Consider the following 24,338-nt stretch of genomic DNA (forward strand, 5'->3'; position numbering starts at 1 on the left):
CCACTAGAGTGTTCTGGTTTTACCAGAGCGTGAATTGAGGGAGGTGGAACATCATTAAGATCGTGAGTACGATTTTCCAAATTGTGTTTCTTGTCTACTGTGAAGACAAGAGTTTTAAAGAGAGTTATTAGAGGCTCGGTGTCTTCAGAAAAAAGAATGAAGAAAGCTGCTGACTGGCTCTGGAACCTAAGCTAATGACAATAATCCTTTGCTTCTGAATGGTTTCAGGAATGAAGGGGATGAAAAGAGTCATGTCCCATTTTGCCCGTGCTGCTACTCATAGTTTCTTGCACTGTAATACAAAACAAAACTCAGGCCATTGCTCTCACAACAGGGGAAAAGTATTCATATTTTTCGACTCGCTCTTTTCCCATGATTCCTGTATATTTCTGTGAGTTACTGAGGTGAGTGAAGAGAAACACATCCACCACAGGACTGTGAAGTTCTTGACTCATCCTTCAAGCACAACCTCCCCCGCCCCCAAACACAAATAGCTCTTGTTGGGGACAGTCACGCTCCCTGTGGTACCAGAGCACCAGGTGAACTGAGCCATCATGGGTTCCGAGCAATAAGAATTCCCCTGGAAGGCTTATTTGAAAATGATCTCAGTGAATCAAGTAAAATATGCCAATATAGAAATTCTGGGTTAGATATTTTCAAATAACAACATCCTCTTCAAAGGAAAAAGAGGAAGAAGAGAAGGAGGAGGAGAAGAAAAAGCAATAGTAGAAGGAAAGAGAAGACAAGAGAAGATGGAAGGGAGGAGAGATATTAATTGATGAATGAGGAAACATTCAGGGCAACAATTACCTTTCAGAAGGAATCTATCAATTATCTGAGTACTAGTCTCAAAATAAGTGAGAAAGATAAATGTCTTCATTGGGTGCGTTTATTAAACATGGTTGTTTAGGAGATTTGAAGGATAATGTTGATGTTGTCCAATGCTTTTCTTTATATTCATAGACATAAAACCCAGGGTCAAGAGTGCTTCCATCTAGGTGACCTCTTGGTTTGACCTTATATGTGTAGGGAGGGCATTCACATGTATGTGTACATGAGCATGTTGGTATGCTTGCCTGTGTGTGTACCTCTGGAGATCAGAGGTTAATGTTGGTTATCTTCCTCTGTCATTGTCTAGCTCATTTTTGGTGACAGGGTCTCTCACTGAACTGGAACTCAAATGGCTTTCTAGAGAGCCTCTGGGACCCAATTGTCTCCACCTTCCAGTAGAGGGGTTACAGGAGCATGCCACCACACCAAGCCTTTGCGAGTGGGTACTGCGGTCCCAAACTTAGTCATGACTGCCCAGCCAGTACTTTATCCACAGATCTATCACTATAAACCTCTTGGTTAAATTTTCAATGAATATATCTGCTTTTCCAAAGAGAGTGGAAGAGAAAAACAATACTATGAAACAATGACTAACTTGCTCTGAAATGTATGTCCATCTATCTTAACGTAGAGCTGTGTTCACAGAAGAGACTGAAAACAGTAACACTCCAGTGAGTATGAGCTTATCAAGTCTAAGACCTTCGTCTCTGAGTATTACTACCCTGGAAGAGGAACCATGCTGGTGGCAGTGGACAGCACACCATACAAGATGAACCTGCTTTATCTTATTGTGCTAATTTAAAGAAATGAATGGTAAGAAAAGTGATGGGTAAAAAACAAAATGTGAAACTCAAAAGTAATCCATACAAAGCAAAATAAAAGAGAAAAGGAAAAGAAAAAGGTAAAAAGTTAGTGTGGGAGGCTCCTCAAGTTGTAGAACTTAAAGCATCAAACAAAGACTATCAGGTGTACTTTTTTTGTTCTCCATCTTTATTTACTTGGGTATTTCTTACTTACATTTCAATTGTTATTCCCTTTCCCAGTTTCTGGGCCAACATCCCCCTAATCCTTCCCCCTCCCCTTCGATATGGGTGTTCCCCTCCCCATCCTTCCCCCATTACCGCCCTCCCCCCAACAATCCCGTTCACTGGGGGTTCAGTCTTGGCAGGACCAAGGGCTTCCCCTTCCACTGGTGCTCTTACTAGGCTATTCATTGCTACCTATGTGGTTGGAGCCCAGGGTCAGTCCATGTATAGTCTTTGGGTAGTGGCTTAGTCCCTGGAAGCTCTGGTTGGTTGTAGTATGGGGTCCCAAACTCCTTCAAGCTCTTTCAGCCCTTTCTCTGATTCTTTCAATGGGGGTCCCGTTCTCAGTTCAGTGGTTTGCTGCTGGCATTTGCCTATGTATTTGCTGTATTCTGGCTGTGTCTCTCAGGAGAGATCTACATCCAGTTCCTGTCAGCTTGCACTTCTTTGCTTCATTCATCTTATCTAGTTTGGTGGCTGTATATGTATGGGCCACATGTGGGGCAGGCTCTGAATGGGTGTTCCTTCTGCCTCTGTTCTACACTTTTTTTTTTCTCCCGGAGCTGAGGACCGAACCCAGGGCCTTGAGCTTGCTAGGCAAGCGCTCTACCACTGAGCTAAATCCCCAACCCCTCTGTTCTACACTTTGCCTCCCGATTTCCTCCCAAGGGTATTCTTGTTCCCCTTTTAAAGAAGGAATGAAGCATCTGCATTTTGGTCATCCTTCTTGAGTTTCATGTGTTCTGTGCATCTAGGGTAATTCAAGCATTTGGCCTAATATCCACTTATCAATGAGTGCATACCATGTGTGTTTTTCTGTGATTGAGTTACCTCACTCAGGATGATATTTTCCAGTTCCATCCATTTGCCTATGAATTTCATAAAGTCATTGTTTTTGATAGCTGAGTAGTAGTCCATTGTGTAGATGTACCACATTTTCTGTATCCATTCCTCTGTTGAAGGGCATCTGGGTTCTTTCCAGCTTCTGGCTATTATAAATAAGGCTGCGATGAACATAGTGGAGCACGTGTCTTTGTTATATGTTGGGGCATCTTTTGGGTATATGCCCAAGAGAAGTATAGCTGGGTCCTCAGGCAGTTCAATGTCCAATTTTCTGAGGAACCTCCAGACTGATTTCCAGAATGGTTGTACCAGTCTGCAATCCCACCAACAATGGAGGAGTGTTCTTCTTTCTCCACATCCTTGCCAGCATCTGCTGTCACCTGAGTTTTTGATCTTAGCCATTCTGACTGGTGTGAGGTGAAATCTCAAGGTCGTTTTGATTTGCATTTCCCTTATGACTAAAGATGTTGAACATTTCTTTAGGTGTTTCTCAGCCATTCAGCATTCCTCAGCTGTGAATTCCTTGTTTAGCTCTGAACCCCATTTTTTAATAGGGTTATTTGTCTCCCTGTGGTCTAACTTCTCGAGTTCTTTGTATATTTTGGAAATAAGTCCTCTATCAGTTGTAGGATTGGTAAAGATCTTTTCCCAATCTGTTGGTTGCCGTTTTGTCCTAATGATAGTGTCTTTTGCCTTATAGAAGCTTCGCAGTTTTATGAGATCCCATTTGTTGATTCTTGATCTTAGAGCATAAGCCATTGGTGTTTTTTGTTCAGGAAATTTTCTCCAGTGCCCATGTATTCGAGATGCTTCCCCACTTTTTCTTCTATTAGTTTGAGTGTATCTGGTTTGATGTGGAGGTCCTTGATCCACTTGGACTTAAGCTTTGTACAGGGTGATAAGCATGGATCGATCTGCATTCTTCTACATGTTGACCTCCAGTTGAACCAGCACCATTTGCTGAAAATGGTATCTTTTTTCCATTGGATGGTTTTGGCTCCTTTGTCAAAAATCAAGTGCCCATAGGTGTGTGGGTTCATTTCTGGGTCTTCAATTCTATTTCACTGATCTGCTAGTTGTGAAGTAGAACTCCCAGTCCCATGGCACGAAAATTTTCCTTTTCGCTATTTACTCACCCAATATGTCCCTTCTCATTCGCCGGCAGGCCTTCCGGGATGTCCCGTCAGAAATCTTCTCTTCTCCAATCTCAGTGGAACCTCCAGTTGTCGATGCCCGCACCGACACAGCTCTGAGAAGCAGGCATAAACCTGTGGGATTAAAGAACACACACACACACACACACACACACACACACACACAGGTTATTCGTGTTAAGCAAGAAAAGGAAGGGCTCAGGTGTACTTTTTAACCTACATATTCATTTTTTCCTGGACAGAATAAGCTAAAGGTCAGCAAATGGGAGCAACACAAAGATCGACTTCTGAAGTCTATCAAGGTAGCTTGGATTGCACACAGCTCCTTAATGCACCAGGGTCATAGGACTACTGGACCACAAGTTCCATGTGATCAAAGACCAATGGGCCTTTATTTTCCATCTCAAACAACTAGCTATACTGCCTGTTGTGGTTTGATTGTGGTTTGAACCTATCCTTCATAGGTTCCCAGCAACTTCATAGGCTCATGTATTTGAACACTTTGTTCCTCAGCGGAACATCATAGAACCTTTAGGAGGCAGAGCTTGGTTAGAAGAACTGGGTCACTGAGGATGGGATTAAGGTTTTATAGCACAGCTGGACTTCCTGTCTGTTCTCTGCTTGGTTCTATGCCCAATGTGAGGGGGTGAGATATCTCAGCTGAACAAATCTGCCATCATGGTGTCATCTGCTCTCACGACTTTATTAGTTAGGTATTCTATCACTATGAGGAAATAAATAATTCACATAGAAGTCATTCCAGTTGATTTTGTAGCTGGAAGAAAGGATGGTGAATCAGACTGCATCATCTAAATACACCAGGACCATTGAATCACTGGACCACAAATTTTGAGATGTGCTGTCCAATCAAGTTTCTGATGCTTAAAGAGACCACATCTTCTAATCCAACATAGACCAAAAATTACTTCCTTAGGTACAAGGTCTCAGGAGTTTATTAAAGTAAAACACAAAGCCACACTATGGTAGACCTTGCACTGGACCTAGATTCGGTTCCCAGCAGCTACATAGTGGCTCAGACTAACTACAATCCAGATTGCAGATGATTCAATGCCCCCCTCTGGCCTTCACAGCACTAGACGCACATGTAATAGACATACATACACGCAGGCACACATACACACAAAATAAAAATAAGTAACTCAAAATAATCAGGTAGAATAGATTTGGACCATTTCCTCAAAAAAGGAATAGTCCACATGGCAATTGGATACACAAAAAGCTATCACAGTAGAGAGAAGACGGAAAGGGAACTATGTGCACAATATTCTATCTTTGCTCCCAATGGTTCAATAATAAAACACTAACAGTCACTAACAGAAGCCAGTGTGGATCTAGTGCCTATTGTACACTGAGCACATTTCATCAGGCTATTTATATTCAGATGTGCCACTCTCACAGCCATTTTGCAACAATGGAACTGAAGCTCAGACAGGTTAAGTAACTTCTTCAAGGTCATGAGAGTAGGAATCTGCAGAACAGACTCCTATGTCTTGACACAGTCCATATCGAGGTAGATTTATTGTTAGAAAGATCTTCACGGTATACTTAACTTTATGTCCTTTCAGTTTCCATTTAGTATTAATTCCACTTTCACCAAGCCACAAAGACAAAGCCTCTTCCTACTTGAAAAATCAATGACTGAGTTCAAGTGCCTACAGTTAACTAAGCAGTTAGCTATCCCCCATTTCAGCTGTACTGCAGGCTGCCAGTATTCGATCACAAGTGTAGGTCTGCACTAAATATCTCCTCTAGTCTATTGCCCTTTCTTCACAGAATTGCATAGGAATTCTATGCTAATTATTGAAACTCTATAACCTGGTGATTTTTATGTTTTCTGATTTATTTATACCCGAGGCATAGCATGTCACATACTCTCTTTTGTGGCCCTTTTCTTTTCAGTTTCTGCCTCTCTGGTTGTCTCTTTTCTTAACAAATATTTATTTTGAGTTTCAAACCTACTGGGTAGCAAACTTCGGGCTAGCCATGAATAGACACAAAAGGAAAGATAAAAGATGGTATTGAATTTGGAGGACACACACACACACACACACACACACACACACACATGCACACACACAAGTTTTATAATGTAACAAAATCTCATATTCATGAAGAAGGTGTGAAGTGTTACATGCCACAAAATAGCATCCCTCAAGTCTGGCGCACAGAGGTTGGGCAGATCTGTACAGACAAAGTCATGCTTATAGCTGAGATGTTTTGGAGACAGTGAAGATGGGATACTCAGGGGAGACAAACTTCCTATGTGAAGCCCTAAGATATCTAGGACAAAACAGCACAGCAGGTTGGAGCATTTGGAAGAGTCTGGAAGAGAAAAAATGAGTTTCTGATGCATACAGGGACCCATTCCCATAGTGGTCTGACTGTTAGGTTGTTGTTAAAGTTTATTCCAGAGGGCCTGAAGAGTAGTGATGAGCTTAAGCAGCCTATAGGTAGCACTAGATTTATGCTTTCAAAGCATTCACTTTGGGAGAACAGAATCTAGAGACTTTATTCCCATAAGAAGACATGAGTATCTGCAGAGTAACAAAAAGGGTGATCCAAATCTGGCGGTATAGATCTGTCATCTCAGCTGTCCTGCAGTTGGAGCAGGAGGCTTGACGGTTCAAGGTTAAGTGGGAGACTTAATGGGACCCTGCCTCAAGATAATAAAGGAAAAGGGGCTAAAGATATAATTCAGTGGTGGAGTGGTTACTGAGTGAGATCAAGGTCTTGGACTTGATCTCCCCCACCTCACCTCCTACCCTTGAGAAAATTACATGAGACATCTAAGAGGCAGGTGAGAAGAGATTTAGTTACTGATTACATTGGGGCATTAAGGGTTTAAGGGAGGACAAGTTTTCCTTTGGGGTACATGTACACTGTATGTAGCAGTGGTTCTCAACCTTCCTCATGCTGTGACCCCCAACCATAAAATTATTTTGTTGCTTCTTTATACCTGTAATTTTGCTACTGTTATGAATCATAATGTAAATGTCTGATATGTAACCCCCAAAGAAGTTGTGACCCACTGGTTGAAAATCTCTGGTGGGTACAGCCATAAAAGAAGAGGGCGCACTGGAAATGGCAGTGTGAGCTTGGAATTTGGCATACATTCAACCTTATGTCACTTAGTGGTGATGTTCAGGGCATGACTATATGTGTAGTAGTGGAGAGTGGTGGACAATGAGAGTGAACAGTAGTGGACAACAGAAGTGGACAGTGGTGGACAACAGTGATGGACAGTGTTGGACAACAGTGATGGACAGTGTTGGACAACAGTGATGGACAGTGGTGGACAACAGTGGTGGACAGTGGTGGACAAAAGTAATGGACAGTGGTGGATGGTGATGGACAGTAGTGGACCACAGTGGACAACAGTAGTGGACAACAGTAATGGACAATGGTGGACAATGATAGTGGACAGTAGTGGACGACAGTGGTGGACAGTGTTGGACAACAGTGGTGGACAGTAGTGGACAGTGGTGGACAGTGTTGGACAACAGTGGTGTACAAGAGTAGTGGATAGTAGTGGACAGTGGTGGATAGTGGTGTACAACAGTCATGGACAGTAGTGGATGGTGGTGCTTCTTTATACCTGTAATTTTGCTACTCTTATGAATCGTAATGTAAATGTCTGATATGTGACCTCTAAAGAAGTTGTGACCCACTGGTTGAAAATCTCTGGTGGGTACAGCCATAAAAGAAAGAGCACACTGGAAATGACAGTGGTGAGCTTGGAATTTGGCATACATTCAATCTTATGTCATTTAGTGGTGATGTTCAGGGCATGACTATATGTGCAGAAGTAGAGTCTGCCTGGAGCTGTTCCTCCCTTTTTCCTTCCTTCCCTCCACCTCTCCACTTCCTCCCTTTTCTTTCTTTGTTCTTTTTGTCTTCTCTCACTTCTTTTTCTACCTTCTTTGGAGAATAATACTTAAGAATATTTCTATTCAGAGGGAAGAAGTCAAAAATAGCAATGGAAGGCAAAGTAAAAGGAAAAAAAATTTAAGACAATGTTTTCTTCTGCTTCGTTTCTCCATCCATGGTTTTGCACAGGCAGTGTGCAAACAAGTGCCCCTGTGTGCCCGGATCCTGCTCATATATTCAAGTTCTTACTCCACATTTGTGGGGGAGGTTCATTCTCAAATCACTTCAGGGATTGCAAACTTTGCTGAAAGATAGGAAAAACATTCCTATAGGAAAAGGAGAAAGGTGTGTGTGTGTGTGTGTGTGTGTGTGTGTGTGTGTGTGTGTGTGTGTGTGAATAGTACGTGCCTAGAACAAGAGATACCTTTTCCCTGCCGTTAAATGAGAGAGTAGATCTGGTTAGGTGTAGCACAAGCTTCTTGATTGCCTAACAGAACAGCATGGATGGATGTGGAGGATGGTTTTATAGGGCGACCCTTGAGGTGCTCCAGGTGAGAGTGGTCTAGCTGAGGGTGCTCCAGCTGACGATGAACTAGCGAGTAACAGTTGGATTTGCCAGAGGCCCACCATCTGAGTGCGTACAAGAGAGCAGTCTGGGCTCTCTCCCAGTTTCCACTTGGCCAGTCCACTGGAAACAGCTGTTCACTGGGCTGCTGAGTTCTTTCCGAAGAACAATGAAGAACAGTGGTTTGAGGTAGGTGGGGCTAGGGGCTGGTTGATTGGGCAAGCAAATCAGACACAAATTTAAGCCTCATGGTCCAATAGCTTTAAGTACTAAAGAACCCTTGTTTGGAAGCCTTGACACTCATACTAAATAAGGGGAGAAGAAACAGGGAATTAAAAAGCACAACTATGACAGAAGCATTCCATACATAATCATCTCTTAGATAAACAGATTGTCTTCAGGACAAGACTGAAAGCTATTCCAATATTGCCCCAGTTTCTGACAAACAGGCAGGAAGACTCTCGACTCTCAGTACCTGACTGTTTGCTGTGGGTCATTTGGCTGAAGCTTCATGGTCATTTAACTGTAGTAGAGCCTTAAGAAATCCATCCTCTGCCTCCTCATCTCTAAAGCCTCTTTAGCAGTTATTTATATTCTAGAATCCAGTGGAGACTGAGTCTCAACAGGGCAAGCGACAGCATCCCCCCAGTAGACTCAGCTCGGTCCCTGTGAGGTTGGAGAGCCTTGATTCATATGGAAGACTTCTAACATTTCTACTGGATAACTGTGGAATCCAGAAACACAAGCCTATTTTACTTTTACTGACTGAAATGACCACGGAAGTATAATGAACATTTGCCTCTATTTCTGGAGTATATGGATAGAGATGGCCAGTAAGATTCATAATACTGGTGAGAAGCTTATTCTTTCTAATATTTACCTTTTCATTCACTCTGCCATGTAAGTAGTATTTTAAGCCATATAACATGTGAGATAGCAGGAAAGATACAAATGTACTTCAGATAAAGTTCCCTCAATTGATTTACAGGGAAGTACATAAGAGCAATATTTACACACTCATAAATCAGGCAGGGTGGAGCACATGCGTGTCCCTGTCCACATTTCACAGTGTGGTGTGTGTCCACATAAAGTTTCTTTTACCTTATCAGAGGCAAAAGCTCAGTTCTAACATAAGCAAAATAGGAAATATTTGTTAAAGTAAAAGGAATTATTTATTAAAGTAATTGGGGGATTAATACTTCACACAGCTAGTAAATTCAGTGGCTTTGGATACACTCAGACACAGACACACATACACCCACACACACACATACATAGAGCGTGAGCACATGTGAAAGAGAGAGAGAGAGAGAGAGAGAGAGAGAGAGAGAGAGAGAGAGAGAGAGAGAGAGAGAGTTATTGCCTGGAATGGAGCTAGAAGTCCAAGGGACTTTGGAGGTCAGGTGCCTAGCTCATGGCCTCTTTCTCCAGCTCTCCCTAGCAGATCTCTGAGAAGACACTGCTTGCTCTGGCATGGCTCCAGCACAGATATTGGGGAAATCCTCTTGTTTTGGAGAAGGAATGTTCTTACTGGTCTTGCTGGAGCAGGTGTCTACCATGTGAATGGAGTGTAGGAAAATTAAGGTCCTATCAGAAAAAGGTGCTGGTTCAGTCAGTTCTAATGACATTTATTGTAAGCTAGACTTCTTAGGATGGCTATTAATGAAGAAAAGATAGAAAGAATACAGGGTGAAGAATAAGGAGGTCTCTATGGAAAGAGAGATAGATCACAGGGAGATGGGATTTGACCAATAGTGTGTTGATTACAGAACTGTCTATGTAGCCAAAATGTCTTCATGTTTATAGAAAGGAGCAGAAATACATTGCACTTCAAGGAAAAATGGGATCTCTGTATCCCAACTAGAGTCTGTTTGTTGAGAGAATAAATCAAAATGAAAATTATTTATGAACTACATATTACTAAATTATTTATGAACTAAAGCCAAGCAGATAACCTTGGCTTCAGACTGTGAGTAGATTGAGATGGGTGGAGTAAGGAGATGAATAAAAGATGAATCCCAGTAATCCAGGGGAGGGGCAGTGGGAGGGGCTCTGAGCTAGAGGGTGGTGGTAGGACTAGAAAGAAGGGAAGCACTGTAGCCATCTCTCTGCTTGAACATGGAGCCCAAGAGAGGAGGAGTTGATGCCGAGGTTCCTTGCATTAAAGGCCCAGTAGCGCATCAGTGAGCAGTGTAGCCGTATCTCTACTTTTGTTATCTCTCAAGAATGTGTCTAGCAAAAGATATTCTCACTAAAAGTCATTGTGTTAATTAAGTTTCCATTACGGTAACAAAATACTCGAGAGAATCAGCTTGTAAGGAAGAAAGGTTTGCTTTCGTTAACAGTTCTCAGTCCACATTCACTTGGGTCTGTGGATCTGTGACGTCACAGTTCCTTGTGGCAGGAATACAGAGTGGGTAGTACAGGAATCTTGTTCATCTCCCAGTAACACAAGGGGATGAAGACCTGGCCTTTGGGACATAGTCGAGATCCAAACTATAGTAGTTTTCTAGAGCATTGCTTATTGTTAAATCTCAAGGTTTTGATTGTTTATGTTTTCCCTTTTGAGTTCTTTGCTGATGGAGAGAAAGAATTTCATTGCTCTTGAGCAAATGTGGTGATCACGAAGTAGCCAAAATGTGGAATATGTCAATGCAAATAAGGTTTTATATTTACTGTCCTGTCACCCCTAGAACAGATGCAAAGTTCAGGTTGCTTCTAGTTCTCCCAGCTACATGAAAAGCATTGATGATCTGAGCCCAGTTCTTGATGAAAGAAATTCGATTTTACAACTGAAAAGGGTAGGGGTGTTGGTAATGACTCTAAGAAGAGTCAAAGGCACTTGCAAACACATCTTCCAGGCAATAGTTAGAATGAAAAAATGACTTCGAGCCTTCAACTTTTAGCTACATTTCAGCACCAGATGTTCAATGTCTGTCCTCCATGGGATCCAGGGTCTTCAAAGGGATCACACACCACTGATTCCTGAAGGTAACATGAGGTACTTGCTGCTGATGGGACTGCAACTTTCACCACCCTTTGCCACACTTTCTGCTACAGGAGGAAGAGACATTGCACACAGACTAAGAGAATGCTCACATGTCTCCAGGAGAGTGAAGCAAGACTCAGATTAAAACAGGGAATGTGCCGAGAAATGGAAGAAAGTCAATAGAAGACATACTATGTGCTTAGGCTGTAGGGACTGGCTTGGGAGGAGAGGTGGAAGCCCTCTCCTGACAACACCTGAAGTTGTGGCCTGGTAGAAAATCACTGGCACAAGGCAAGGTCTTGACTCTAGAGGCAGGGCTAGATGGTTATTGCGTCTCACAAGGGTGACATTGGAGAAGAGCTGAGGAAAACATAAAGCTGGAGGGAAACTGTCTAATGGGCAAGCCAGTTGGGAAGCAGGAGTGTCCATTATGGGATGCGCAGAGGCAGGGAGGTGCTAGTGCTGGACCCAGATGAAGTCAGCTCTGGACAATATGTTGTGTAGACCGGGGAACCCTGTCGTGAGGAAAAGTGTCTCAAAGGGTGTTTACAGTTCACTGTCCCATCTGAAATATTTTCCAAATTCAGCCCGTACTTTGCTTTCCCAATGGGTGAGGATGGCACCAGAACCTTCAGTGTGCTGAGGTATAGATACCAATGAGTGAGCTTCCTTTCTATGGCTGCCTTTGAAACTAGGATCCCTCATCCCAACTAGACTAGACCCTCCTGGTTCCCAGTTCTTTGCCAAATCACTATTTCATGGCATCTCACAGTCACCTTGGCCATTAGACTCTCTCTAGAACCCATTGTTAGACTCACATCCAGGAAATCTCAGAAACTATTTCCGAAGTCTAACTAGTAATACCAGGTCCCCTCTTCCCCCCAGGTTTCTGATGAGGTCATAGGGAAGGACACAAAGCCAGGGAGGAGGGCAAAAGACATCAATTTTGTGAGGATGGTACCGGACCTTTCATGTAGTCACCATCATCACATTTGAAACTAAGGTAATTTTTATTTTATATTATCATTTCCCAGATGTCTGTTTGTTTTCTAATGAGAGAGGAAAAAGAAAGGGTGTGAGTTTGGGTGAAGGGGTATAGATTCAAAAAGAAGAAGAAGAAGAAGAAGAAGAAGAAGAAGAAGAAGAAGAAGAAGAAGAAGAAGAAGAAGAAGAAGAAGAAGAAGAAGAAGAAGAAGAAGAACAGGAGGAGGAGGAGGAGGGGGAGGAGGAGGTGGTGGTGGTAGTGGTGGTGGGGAGGATCTTGGGAAAAACCATAATCTGAATATATTTGCTGAAAAAAAAAAGACTATTTCAATTAGAGAGAGAGAGAGAAGATATGTCCATGAATAAATAACAATAAATAAACACTGAGTAAATGGATTTGAAACCACCACTGTTTGACCCCTAAACCCATGTTCTTGAGAAATGGGAACGTCCATAAGAACTGAGTCTGAGGAGTGGCAAAGAAGCCATATTGTCTAGACATGTGTGGCTGAGACTCTTAGAATCAGGATGGATAGAGACCAAGTCTGGCTGGCTCCACTTCCTTGACTTAGGATCCCCTCCAGATGTGTCCAGATGCGATCACTTTAAATTAGCACGGCACGCTCACGTAGCTGCCTGGACTAGCTTCCCCGCAGCCACCCTGGAATGTTACACAACCAAATGTGAATTTCGGAATGTCAGCATCAGCAGCTCCCTTGCCCTTCCTCGTGGCCTGGATCCTGATTCTAAAGTCTCCACCCCTCTCCTCATTGCCTCCCATTTCCAATGCCATCATTTTCTTTTGAAGAGCTGAGGCAGGGATTGGGGAGCGAGCTGTGTCTATTTGTGACTGCACACATCTGTGCCCTGTGCTGTGTTAGGAATGAGTAGGATGGAGAGGCTTAAAGAATAAAGTGGCTCTGGGGCAGTCTGGTGACAACTTTGAAAGCCAAGGGTCTATTATGCATCTACAGAGACTCTGAGGAAGAGTTGGGATTTGTAGACAGATGAGCCATGAATGTCTCAAGGTTACGTTTGGCTGAGGCTGTGATGAATACTTCTCCAGAACAGATTTGCCTGCATGTACAGCATCTCTATGGCCTCTATACCACACTGGGGCAGAGTCTTTACTGCTTTCCTCATAGTTAAATTACTCTCCCAGCTGGAGAGAGAGCCTGGATGCAAGCTGACTAGGATAGCTTTGAGTTTATGGAGAAAGCACAGGACTCAGAGAACTGGGGCTCAAGTCCTGCTTCAGATTCAATTTGGGTTGTCTGCTGGAGACAGAAGCAGACATAAACAATGGCCGAGCAGAAGAAATTTGCCTGGGTTAGTTTCTCATGTCAATGAGTGTTACAACACCCACCATGTCAGGCTCCAAGAATGACAGAGATCACGCGAACAGAGGGCAGCAGCCCTACATTGCACACCACAGGCGCCAGTGATTGCTCAGGGAGGCGGTGTGGCCTGAGCTGAGAGACTTGTCGCCACACGGATTAGAGCTAAATCCACTGAGCTGCCTTCATTTAATATCTCAGCATGTTTTGTTTTGTTTTTGTTGTTGTTGTTTTGTTTTTTTACTTTTTACAATTTTGTTAATTTTTAAATATTTAAATATTTATTTATTTACATTAATGTATATGCATGTGTGTGTGCCCAGGTGTGTGTGTGTGTGTGTGTGTGTGTGTGTGTGTGTGTGTGTGTACTTGTGACTGCCAGGAGATGGCATTCAAACCTATAACCTGGAATTCTAGGTGGTTGTAAGTGTCATGATGTGTCTGCTTGGTACTAAACCCAGGTTCTCTGCCAGAGCAGCAAAAACTCTGACACCCTCTCTAGTCCCCACCCCCCCATTTTTTTTTTAGTTTTAAAACAAATGCTGTGTTGAAATATTTTCTCTCCTGATTACATAGTTTTTCCTATAAGCCCATTAATGATCCTTTTTCCTAGAGTCTGCTTTGTCTCTTATAATCATGTACTTTAATTTTCCATGACTCGGGCTTCTCCTTTGTAAGAAGGACAAGACGGAAGCATCTACCACGCAGGCGCTAAGACTGCCACATGTTAATGTCTTCTCTCTGGGTGCAGCGGCTCCCCGTCCCAGTGAGCACTGAGTGAACGTCATCCATCACTCTTGGTACTGCTGCTGTTGTTTGCTCTGTGAACCATTTCTCTGCCGGAAGAGAGAAGATCGCAAGAGGAAGCTCTTCTCATAATGGGCCAGAGGAGACTCTGGACAACAGTGAACGAGATTAGGGAGCCTGAGGTTGTCAGGGCTCTGTAGGCAGGGCAGGGGTGCTGGGGGTCTTGCACAGAGACCCAGAAGTCACATATGTTGGGGAGAAACAGCCTGGCCAAGCCCATGCAGAAGATTCTTGTGGTACAGCTCCTCTCTGGAGTGGCTACACATCGCCCTCATAGCTTTTGCTTTTGGGATTTGTTTAACATTTCGAACGCAGATAAAATAAATAACTGCAGTGTTTATGGAACCTAAGCCTGAAATGAAGACAACTTAGGAGAAAGCTCTGTGGAAGGAGGCCAGGGGGCCTTTAGAGGACACCCCTCCCTTGACGTCAATGGTCTTGCACTTGCATTTGTCAGAACTTTTTACTGGGCAAATGCAACCTTCCCTAGCATCCTCTTGCTAGGATGCACACATACATATATGCATAGAACACATATGTATGTACACACACACACACACACACACACACACACACACACACACACCCCAATGGGAAATACACACTTCAGACACTAGCTCACACGTATTCTCTTCTACCAGAAGAGCTTCAACTGGCTTCTTCTATATGCTTAGCTTTGTTTGTTTGTTTGTTTATATTACTAACTCATCTCTACAAGATAGGTTAGTTACATCACTTTTAACTCCTTCATCCTTTTAACGTTTTTGACTTTGATCTTTGTACTGGCAAACTAACTCAGTGGTACGTCATTCCAAAGTCAATTTCCCAGGGGTTGAGCGAGACAAAGGGATCAAATTCCAGTGGGGAAAACCTTTTACGTATGCTCTGCCTAGATCTGCCATCCAGTGTGATAGACATATGTGGAGCACTTCATTTGCCTATAGTTAAAATGACTCTTCTTTGCCAACCTGTTTTGACTGCCAGACTTCCACAGAGTGTGACTTTGCTAGGAATGAGGGTGCTTGAGGGAACAAGGTAACAGTGTGGGAGTTTCTTAGAAGCAGTTCTGGGTAGTTTCCAGCCCTCCCAGCAGGCACAGCTCCCAAAACTCCATGCTCTGTTCCTGATGTAGCTAATGCTTGTATCTGGGCATCCTGCTGCCTATACACTCAGGGCACCTCAAGGGTGAGTGGACTAAGATGCTGGTGATAGCACACACCCTGGACTCCAAGGCTGCTTCTACCTGTTCCTCATCATCTAACTCTGGGTGGTCGTCAGAATCATTCCTGCTCCAATCTGCAGGAACTCAGAGGACCATCATGTGGTGACTGTCAGGAAAGTATTGGAGACTCATATTGCAGATTTAAAGAACAGAAACTTTTCCAAAAGACTGAGATCCTTGAGAGATTCACTGTGCATGGCTGATCTTGAGAAGTAATTTCTTACATTAAAATTTGTATTACCATATAATCATTTTATATCATAATGGGTTTCATTTATTTTCATACATGTCTAAAATGTATCTTTGTTCCATTCACTTCCTCTTTCCCTTCCACTCTTTTCCCCACCAACCTTTCTTGCATCTCAATGTCTTCACCTCTAAGTTGTCAACTCTAACATAGGATTGTGAGCATTACATCTAAACAAGATGTATATTTTTTTATAGGAGGACCAGTAGTGTATAAGATTCTTTAACTACCTGCATCTCCCCACCCTTTCCTTGATGAACAGCTGTTGGAGTGGCTACAGGGAGAGGAGTGTAGTAGATCAATTCTATTAAAGGCTTCTGAATAGTGTTCTATGATGAACATTCAACTATGAATACTGTGTGAAAAATTCACACTGGCCAATGAACAAAGCAAGTGGTTCTAGATCCCTAGGGATTTAGATCCAGTCTTGTGCTCCAAGCCTTCATATTCCCCCATTTCACCGTACACCAAGAAAACAGTGGGAGATATTAAGTTCAGCCATAAATGCATCACGAATCCACCTTAGTGCTTGCTTGAATCATCGGTGTTACTGTCTGATAATTACATAGATAGATTTCCAAGGGCCTCAAGATCAGTAGATGACCTGAACCACCCTTGTCAAACATATCGCACAGAGAACCATTCTGTGCAAAACACAGGAAGTCCCTGTTGTTGTTGTTGTTGTTGTTGTTGTTGTTGTTGTTGTTGTTGTTTTAACCCAGGTCATGCACAGAGAAGTGCTGTACCAGTAAGCTTCCAGTGGCCCTTCATCTTCACCAGCAAACAAAGATGTCAATCAGCATCGACCTGCTGGCCATGGAGGAAGTCGCTGAGTTACAACACAGAGGGTATAAATAATCACTTTTGTCCAGTGGCAGGTATGGAGACCACCAAAAAGTGCGGAAGGGCAGCATGCGATTAGCAGTGTGGATAGGTATGTCTCAGGAGGCAGAAGGCTGTGGAAACTATCTGGCTGAGGAAACGGTATATCGTACTGGCCTAACTCCTAAGGTTCTCATACCATGTCTTATGAAACAAGTTTGTACAACTTCTCAAGCCACTCACCTCTTTTTGTCTGACTTGGTGTCCCAGTGGGCACCTCTGGGCTCTACTGATGGGCTTCCATCAAGGAGAATAACTGTAGGGGATGTCTTCCATAAGTTCCCTCCTTGTAGCTTCAATGGCTACTCTTACATTCAGGTGCTTGCTGCCCTCCCTTCTTTTGCCTCTCTGAGCTAAGATTGATGATGACTTCTTATGGGTTTCCAGAGAACAGGAGTCTTTGACATTCTTTATTCCCATCTCGAATTGTCAAGAGCCCCTTCTTTGTACTTGAGCAGGGTTCTAAGTTATGGACTCACTATTCACAGGCTGTGGCTCATGTAGATGCTTTAGATCCATAGGATGACGTCTACTAGGGTATGGACCAGGAAGGAGCCTATGGGGAGTCACTTCTCACAGCTCTGGTACAATACGGTAGTCTTGGCACAATACGGTCTTGATACTCAGCACCATAGCAAGTGACCAAGCCTATGGAGAGCTAATAGCTCTAGCTTGACTTTGAAAAGAAGCCTTTTAAACTAACCTCCTGGGAAGATAATCTAGGTCAGAAAGGCTGGGGTGGAAAGGGTGCAAGCTACGCTGACAAAGCAGACAGTACCCTTCCTGATACAGTGCCCAGCCCAGTGTGGCGGAGTGAGTGTGATCATCCCAAGCCCTGTAATTCTGTCCTCTAACAAGGCTGGTTTGACTCAGCTCTGCTGGGGAGCCACAGCGCATTCCTCATTAGCATTTATGGGTTCATTACCAGCTTCCCAGAAAAAATACCAACAAAGGGGCTAAGTCCCTTCAGAGCAAACTTCTAGAGTTTTCTTTTGTGAGAACTCTTATGCTTCAAATAAAGTTTAACTTTCAGAATTCAGCAGCCCTCCATTTTCCCTATTTCAACTCTTTTTGGAATGACTTTGGGAAAGCAGAAAAAGTCCTATACATTTCTGGACACAATCTCACTGTTGGTTACTGAATGGAAGAACCGGAGGCTGTTAAGGTTAGTGGAAGAAACCAGAATGCTGCATCGAAGATATCAATCACTTCCCACCAAAATGCTCATGCTCAGCAGTTTTGACATTTGGGGCTCATTTCTCAGTCTCTAGGAGATTTTGTTCCCCTGTCTAAGAAGTGAGGAGCATATGACATTCACTGTCATATTGCAATGGATACATGGATGGTTGCTGAACCAGAAAATTAAAAAGGAGAAGGGGAAGTGGGTGGTCGAGATCAAGGATTTCCATGGCAGAATTGAATTTCCTTCATCACACAAGGCAATCTCCCTGTGGGATAGAGGCTAATGGTTTTTTTGTGTATTTTTTGGTCGATAGATGTATCTAGTAGGATTTCTCTGAAGAGGCGTAGGTAGTCAATACAGCTTAACCAGCAAGTACAGGATATATACCCAACACTCAATTCATTCTCATTGCCAGCTCACCTCCTGTGCACACAGTGGAGAGAGCTGGTGTTCTTTCCATTCACTGGCATTTCTTCCTGGCCACTTCCTTCCTGGAATTCCACTGATGCCAGTTACCAGACTCTTCCCAATAAAACCAATTCCAGAAATGTGTGCCAGCTGTGAGCCAAAACCTTCACCTGGTTCTCTCATCATTCCCCAGTAACTGGGAACTTGGATACCTTCACCCTCTTATAAAAATGAAAGAATCTTAATACCATGTCAAGTAATCAGATCACACTGCCAGATGACCAGACCATAAGTACCCAGCATGATCAATACCATGGTTTCTTATTGTACTATTGTTTCCTTAACTCATTCTAAGACACAGGTAATCTCTTTGAGTCATAAAATCAATTTGACCATATACCACCTCCAAGAAACTTTAGATGAAAATAGACCATGTTATAAAACTCCAGATTCATTCTCTTAGCCACAGCCTGGCTAAAAGTTAAGTCCTTAATATCAAATAGATGTCTAAGTTTGATTCAGCGTGTTCCATGTGCTAGACATTCATCCCAACACATTGCATTGGTTACTTTATTTAAACAACACAGCACATCTGTGAAGTAAGTACTATCATTCACTCATGGTATGACAAGATTAAGTACTTCACCCAATTCCTGATGCAAGCTGAGTGGCTCTCAGCAGTGCAACACAGGCACTTGTCTTGAAGTTATATCCTCATTCAGTCATCCAAGTAAAACTGATTTTGTGAGGCTTCACTCCAGTAGTAGGAAGGGCTCCACAGGTCCATGAACCCCAAAGTCTATTTGTGTGACAATTATCCATCAACTCATTGTGATCTTTCCTTTTTTGCAAAACCATAGTCCAGAGTTGAATCGCAAATTACAGGATATTTTGTCCACACTTATACTTTAGTTTCCAAGGTAAATAATTACTTTAAAAATGAAATAATTTTGATTAAGCAGTGAGCACCATTAGATTTACTCTTAAATAACAGGCAAATGTTTTGTACAATTAAGCTAGGATATTAGCCGACAATATTAACTCAATGAACAGCTTTCTTTCTGTGACCCACCCTTTCAAAAATTCTTTATTATCTGTGTTAGTTAACTAAGGACCCAGTCTTGTTATGTGTGCTTCTTGAAATGATGCCTCTGGTTTGCTAGAAGACACTTGATGAGGGCCCTTGCATAATGTTGATATGTAAACCCAATCAAAGAAGGAAGACCCTATGATCTCAGGATAGGGCACAAGAAGAAGGGTAATTTGAATACATATATTAGTTTCTCTTTGCTGTGACAAAAAAAAAAACAAACCAAAATACAAAAAACAAAAAAACCAAACACACACACACACACACACACACACACACACACACACACACCAAACACAATGTAAAGAAGGAAGGGTTTATTTGGGCTCACAGTTTGAGAATGACATTCATCATGACCTAAACATGAAGTAGATGGTCACACTGTTATTGAAACCAAGAAGCAGAGAAGTGAATGTTGGTGCTTATCTCAGCTCAGCTCACTTTGTCCTTTTTCTATCTTTGTTCATGGTGTAATGCCACCTACATTCAGGGTGGTTCTTCAGTTATGCTTCTATGGAAATGCTCTCACAGACATATCCAACATTTTGCTTCGCTAATGCCATAAAGATTAAATCCAACCAAGTTGACAATTGAGATTAGATATCTCAGGAAGCCATGCTTGTCCAAAATCTTATCTTCTTCCTGCTAAACAATGACTCCAGCACAGTCCAGTCCTCAAAGCCAACAGTTGTGTTATAGTACAAGCATCTTAAATACTAGCAGCCAAAGGAGGCTGTTTATGGAGCTTGCGGTTCATCTACCCAACGGTTAAAAGCTGTCAGTCTTGAGCTTCAAAGGGTCCTATAGCTGAAAATCCAAGAGATGGATAACAAGTTCCTCTTGTACTTGAGAATATAACTGGAACAAGATCAGTAGACAATAACAGAGGCAAAGAAAGTGACAGTCCCCAGAAGGGTGACAAGGAATTAAGAAGTCACTCATTTTTAATTGTTTGTTCCACTATGGAGAGTTCTTTTCCTCTCTTCTCTTCTTTTCACCTCCCTTCATCTTTTCCCCTTCTATTCTTTCCTATTCATACCTGGAGAAAAAGAAAAGAAAATGTCTAGGAAAGTTAAAATAGAAATAACAGCTCATTCAGATCTCTAGGTTCCTATTTTACACAGATCATGAAGTATCTTTCTCATTTCTTTTAACCTAACCTTTCTCTCTCCACAACCTCCCTCTTATTTCTCTTCGGTCCTCCTTCTTATCATGATTCTTTTTCATTAATTAGAAAATTATTTAGAGATCTCACATTTACTAAAACTGCCACTTGCCCATCCGTTGGATGATAGAAGAGTGGGACATAGGAAGGAGCTAAATGACAGTGACTTCCTTCAAAGGTATGTAATCATGGCAGGTACATTATAACCATGTGTTCTGTCCAGTACACCTCGCCTCAATTGTATTTGATCTTCAGAGATCATGCTAGCATAGTCAAGGGCTTTAGAGACTTCTTATTTTATGAACAGTGACCAATGTTTAGTTAAAGTTAGGATAAAATTTAGGATTGTGCTATCGGAAACCTCTTGACATGACCTATTTAAAGGGGACATGGCATTTAATCTAAGAACATGCATCTTTAGAGACAGTGTAACTTCAAGGCTTATTTTCTCTTGGAAGACTTAAAAATATCTTCATAGCTCCAATGTCCCTCTGGGACCTATAGGCAAACAATTATACATGGGAGGGGTGCTCCCTTGTTATGCTGTCAGCACCAATGGAACTAGTCTTTGAACTCACAATAACAAGCATGTGGGTGGCCAAGCTGATTCAATGTGACCTAGGAATTTCAAATGAGCCTTATTAGTCCCTTTCTATCTTCTTTCTGCCACTAATCAGTAATGATAGTAATGAGAAATTGCATTTCAGGGTCAGTGCCTCTCTGCCTTTATGGTCAGTGATAGCCTGAAGTGTGACTGGGCTACACGGGTATGGTCCTTTCTGTAACTTTATGTGGTCTTTTCAGTCACTTGTAGAGAACTCTTTATTTCTTTCTGGTCCAAAATTCATCAATTGAATCTAGACCCTGAGAATCTGAGTTGAGGCACCCCAAAGCTCCACTAATCTTGACACTAAAGTTACACCATGCCTATAGCTTTAATTGCACAGTCTTTAGAAGACAGAGAAATCTCTCTTGTTCTCCCTCCTATGATGAGTGCCTAGTTTAATCATCCTCTTGTAGACATCATCAACTTTTTCTAAGCAACTTGAATTCACAACAGAATGATTCCTTTTCAATGCCAACCTAAACAAATACCATCAACTTGCATCTCAAAGAATATTGAAAACAGAAGAGTCCCCCTGGGATTCTGACTGGTTTTGTGTCTTCCTTGGGGCAAGCATTGGTCTCCGGCTTGGATTTCCTAGTCATCCAAAACGTGGGTGGGCCTAGTCCCACCAGAGCCACGGCTGTGAGCTCAGAAGACTCATTTCATGTTCTTCGAACAGCAATGATTCAGTGTGCTGTGATGGTTCACAGAAGGTGTCCAAAGTCAGCCTTTCATGGGATCCTCCCAGCAACCCTACGAATTTGGGGTGTAAAGGTATGGTATCTAAAGCCAACTTCCATGGTACATTATCATCCTGTCAAGACTGAAATAAGGGCATTTGTAAACATTTGTGTAAAATATCCTCTGATTAAAATACAGCCGGACATCTTGGGTGAGCTACTGGCTTGGGTTATTTTGTGTGCTCTTGTATTTGATGTCTAAGTGAGAGCTAAAAGCCCTAGCTCTACCAACAAAAGGTGATCTCAAGGTGGTTGAACAACAAAGGTCTGTTGCTGGTGAACTCTTAGCCAAAAATGCTGTGTAAATACTTTCTTTATATTTTTAAAAAATGAGATCAGGCACCAATGAACTGCTTACCACATCCCAGAAGCTATGCCCCTGCTTTATGCCTACAAAACCAGTTTGGGAGTTTCAGGGCATTTGTCCTTGTCAGGTACTCTCCTGGAATACCTCCCCAGACATACATTTTATAAGTTCTTTCCTTCCTCCCTGTGAAGCAATTCATCCTCCATCATCAATCATTGTTGGTATTGGTTGCTTTTCTCACTGATGTGACTTCATCTCTGACACAACGAAACTTAGCTGAAGAAGGAGTTATTTTGGCTCATGGTTGAAGGGGATATGGTCCATCCTTGAAAGGAAGGCATGGTGGCAGGAGTGTGAGGCAGCTGGTCATGTTACCTTGACTGCTTGCAAATGGAGATTAGACAGGAAGTTAAGCTGACTATCGAAGCTCGGCAGACTGCCCCTAGTAACTTGTACTCCTCCTACCAAGGTGGAAGCAGTGACTGTTCTCAACCTGTGGGATACAACCCCTTTGGCAAATCTCTATCTCCCAAAATATTCACATTTTATTTCATAACAGTAGCAAACCTACAGTTCTTGAAGAAAGATACATTTATAGTTAGGGGAAACCACAATGTGAGGGATTGTTTTAAAGGGCTGCAGCATTAGAAAGGTTGAGAATCACTTAACCTAAATGTTCTACAATCTTCCAAAACAGTGTCACCAGATGTGGAACAAGTGCTCCAAGACACAAGCCTACGGTATGGGGAGAGGGGAACGCGTTGCACAGTGAAACACTAACACTCTCATAACAGCTTTCTTTTACATTCTGGCCCTTCTGGTCACTAGATCATGGTATTCATTTGTTAACCTGTGTCTTGTGTGCTATTTCACCAGGATACAAACTCCTTTGGAAGGTTGGCACTTCTTCCCTACAATATCCCTAGCATCCAAAACAATGTCTGGCCCATAGCACATATTCCACAAATATTTGTTGTGGTATTTCCTTTTACGAGTGAGGAAACTGAGCCTAAGACAGCAAATCATGGATTTTAGGTGACAAACCTTAAGTCCTGCCTGGCTTTCTGTCTCAGAATTCTCCGGCCATTTGGACATGTACTTTAGCTTGCCTGCTCCAGCTAGGCTTCCCAGACCAACATAGAAAGATCCAGATTTCTGCCTTCCTCCTTTCCCAGGGAGGGGAAACAGCTTTTGCTTAGTTCGCCGCCCTCTTTGTCAAGGTCATCCCAATCATTCCCCTTTCCACCAAACTGTTTACACTTGCAGATCTGTGTTGATGCATATCACAGCCTCCTTAGTCATTGTTTAACCATTATGCTTCCCAGTGGTAATTTTCCATTCTTCTGTTTGTATTATACTTTTGCCTCTTCCTCACGTGCTCCCCCTTTCTGATCTTTAAGGGAAGCAAAAGACGTGTTCGGTAACACCAGCAGTAACACAGTTATAATTGCAATGGAAACGTTACCAAATGGAGGATTTAACTGTGATGTGTTGGATTTCATCATGAGTGGGTTCTTAATAGAACAAATGTGTGACCCTTTCCTGGGCCTCCCCAAACAGAGCAATCCTCAGTGGCTGCTGTCTCTACAGAAGTTAAGTACCAACTCGGAGGAATGTAAAGTAGACACAAGGAGCGTCTGTTTAGGAAGAATACTTTGAAAAGAGCCTTCAGGTTGATACAGGAATATCACACAACCCCTCTTTATCCCCATCCTCTTCCATGATACTAAAGGGGACTCAGCACCCCATCTGCCAACCTTCTTGTTTCCCCCAGGCTTCAGTTTATGCACTGCCTGACTTTCGGTTACTCTGCCTGATGCTCTGCCTGGGGCTAAGTGAATTTTCTGACTTCTCCGATTGGTCAAGAACTAGTGGCAGCCCTAGCGATAGAAATGAATTTGGCTGAGACTTTGACCGGGGAATCTATGACACCTTTCTTTGAAGCTCTGACCGCTGATCCCTGTAGAACTCGCGTCCTGTTGTTTCCACGGCTGGATGAGAGCGCTGGCAGACCGAACACTGTGGAGACAGAGGGAAGACGAGCATGTGTGAGTTGGACTCGAT

General features: G+C 42.7%; 1 long non-coding RNA gene across 2 annotated transcripts; it reads left to right on the forward strand.

The window, feature by feature from the left end:
• The first annotated feature begins 21 nt into the window (after positions 1-21).
• On the forward strand, positions 22-15,890 carry LOC120094705 (uncharacterized). 2 transcript variants are annotated; one of them, XR_015629642.1, is made up of 4 exons: positions 22-62; positions 1,463-1,644; positions 12,181-12,298; positions 14,295-15,890. It is a non-coding gene; the product is annotated as an uncharacterized LOC120094705 (long non-coding RNA). The 2 variants fall into 2 exon arrangements; XR_015629643.1 differs by having other exon boundaries at positions 14,298-15,890.
• The last annotated feature ends 8,448 nt before the right edge of the window (positions 15,891-24,338 follow it).

Source organism: Rattus norvegicus, chromosome 9 (assembly GCF_021556685.1).
Source record: "Rattus norvegicus strain SHRSP/BbbUtx chromosome 9, alternate assembly SHRSP_T2T, whole genome shotgun sequence".
Classification (NCBI taxonomy): Eukaryota; Metazoa; Chordata; class Mammalia; order Rodentia; family Muridae; genus Rattus; species Rattus norvegicus.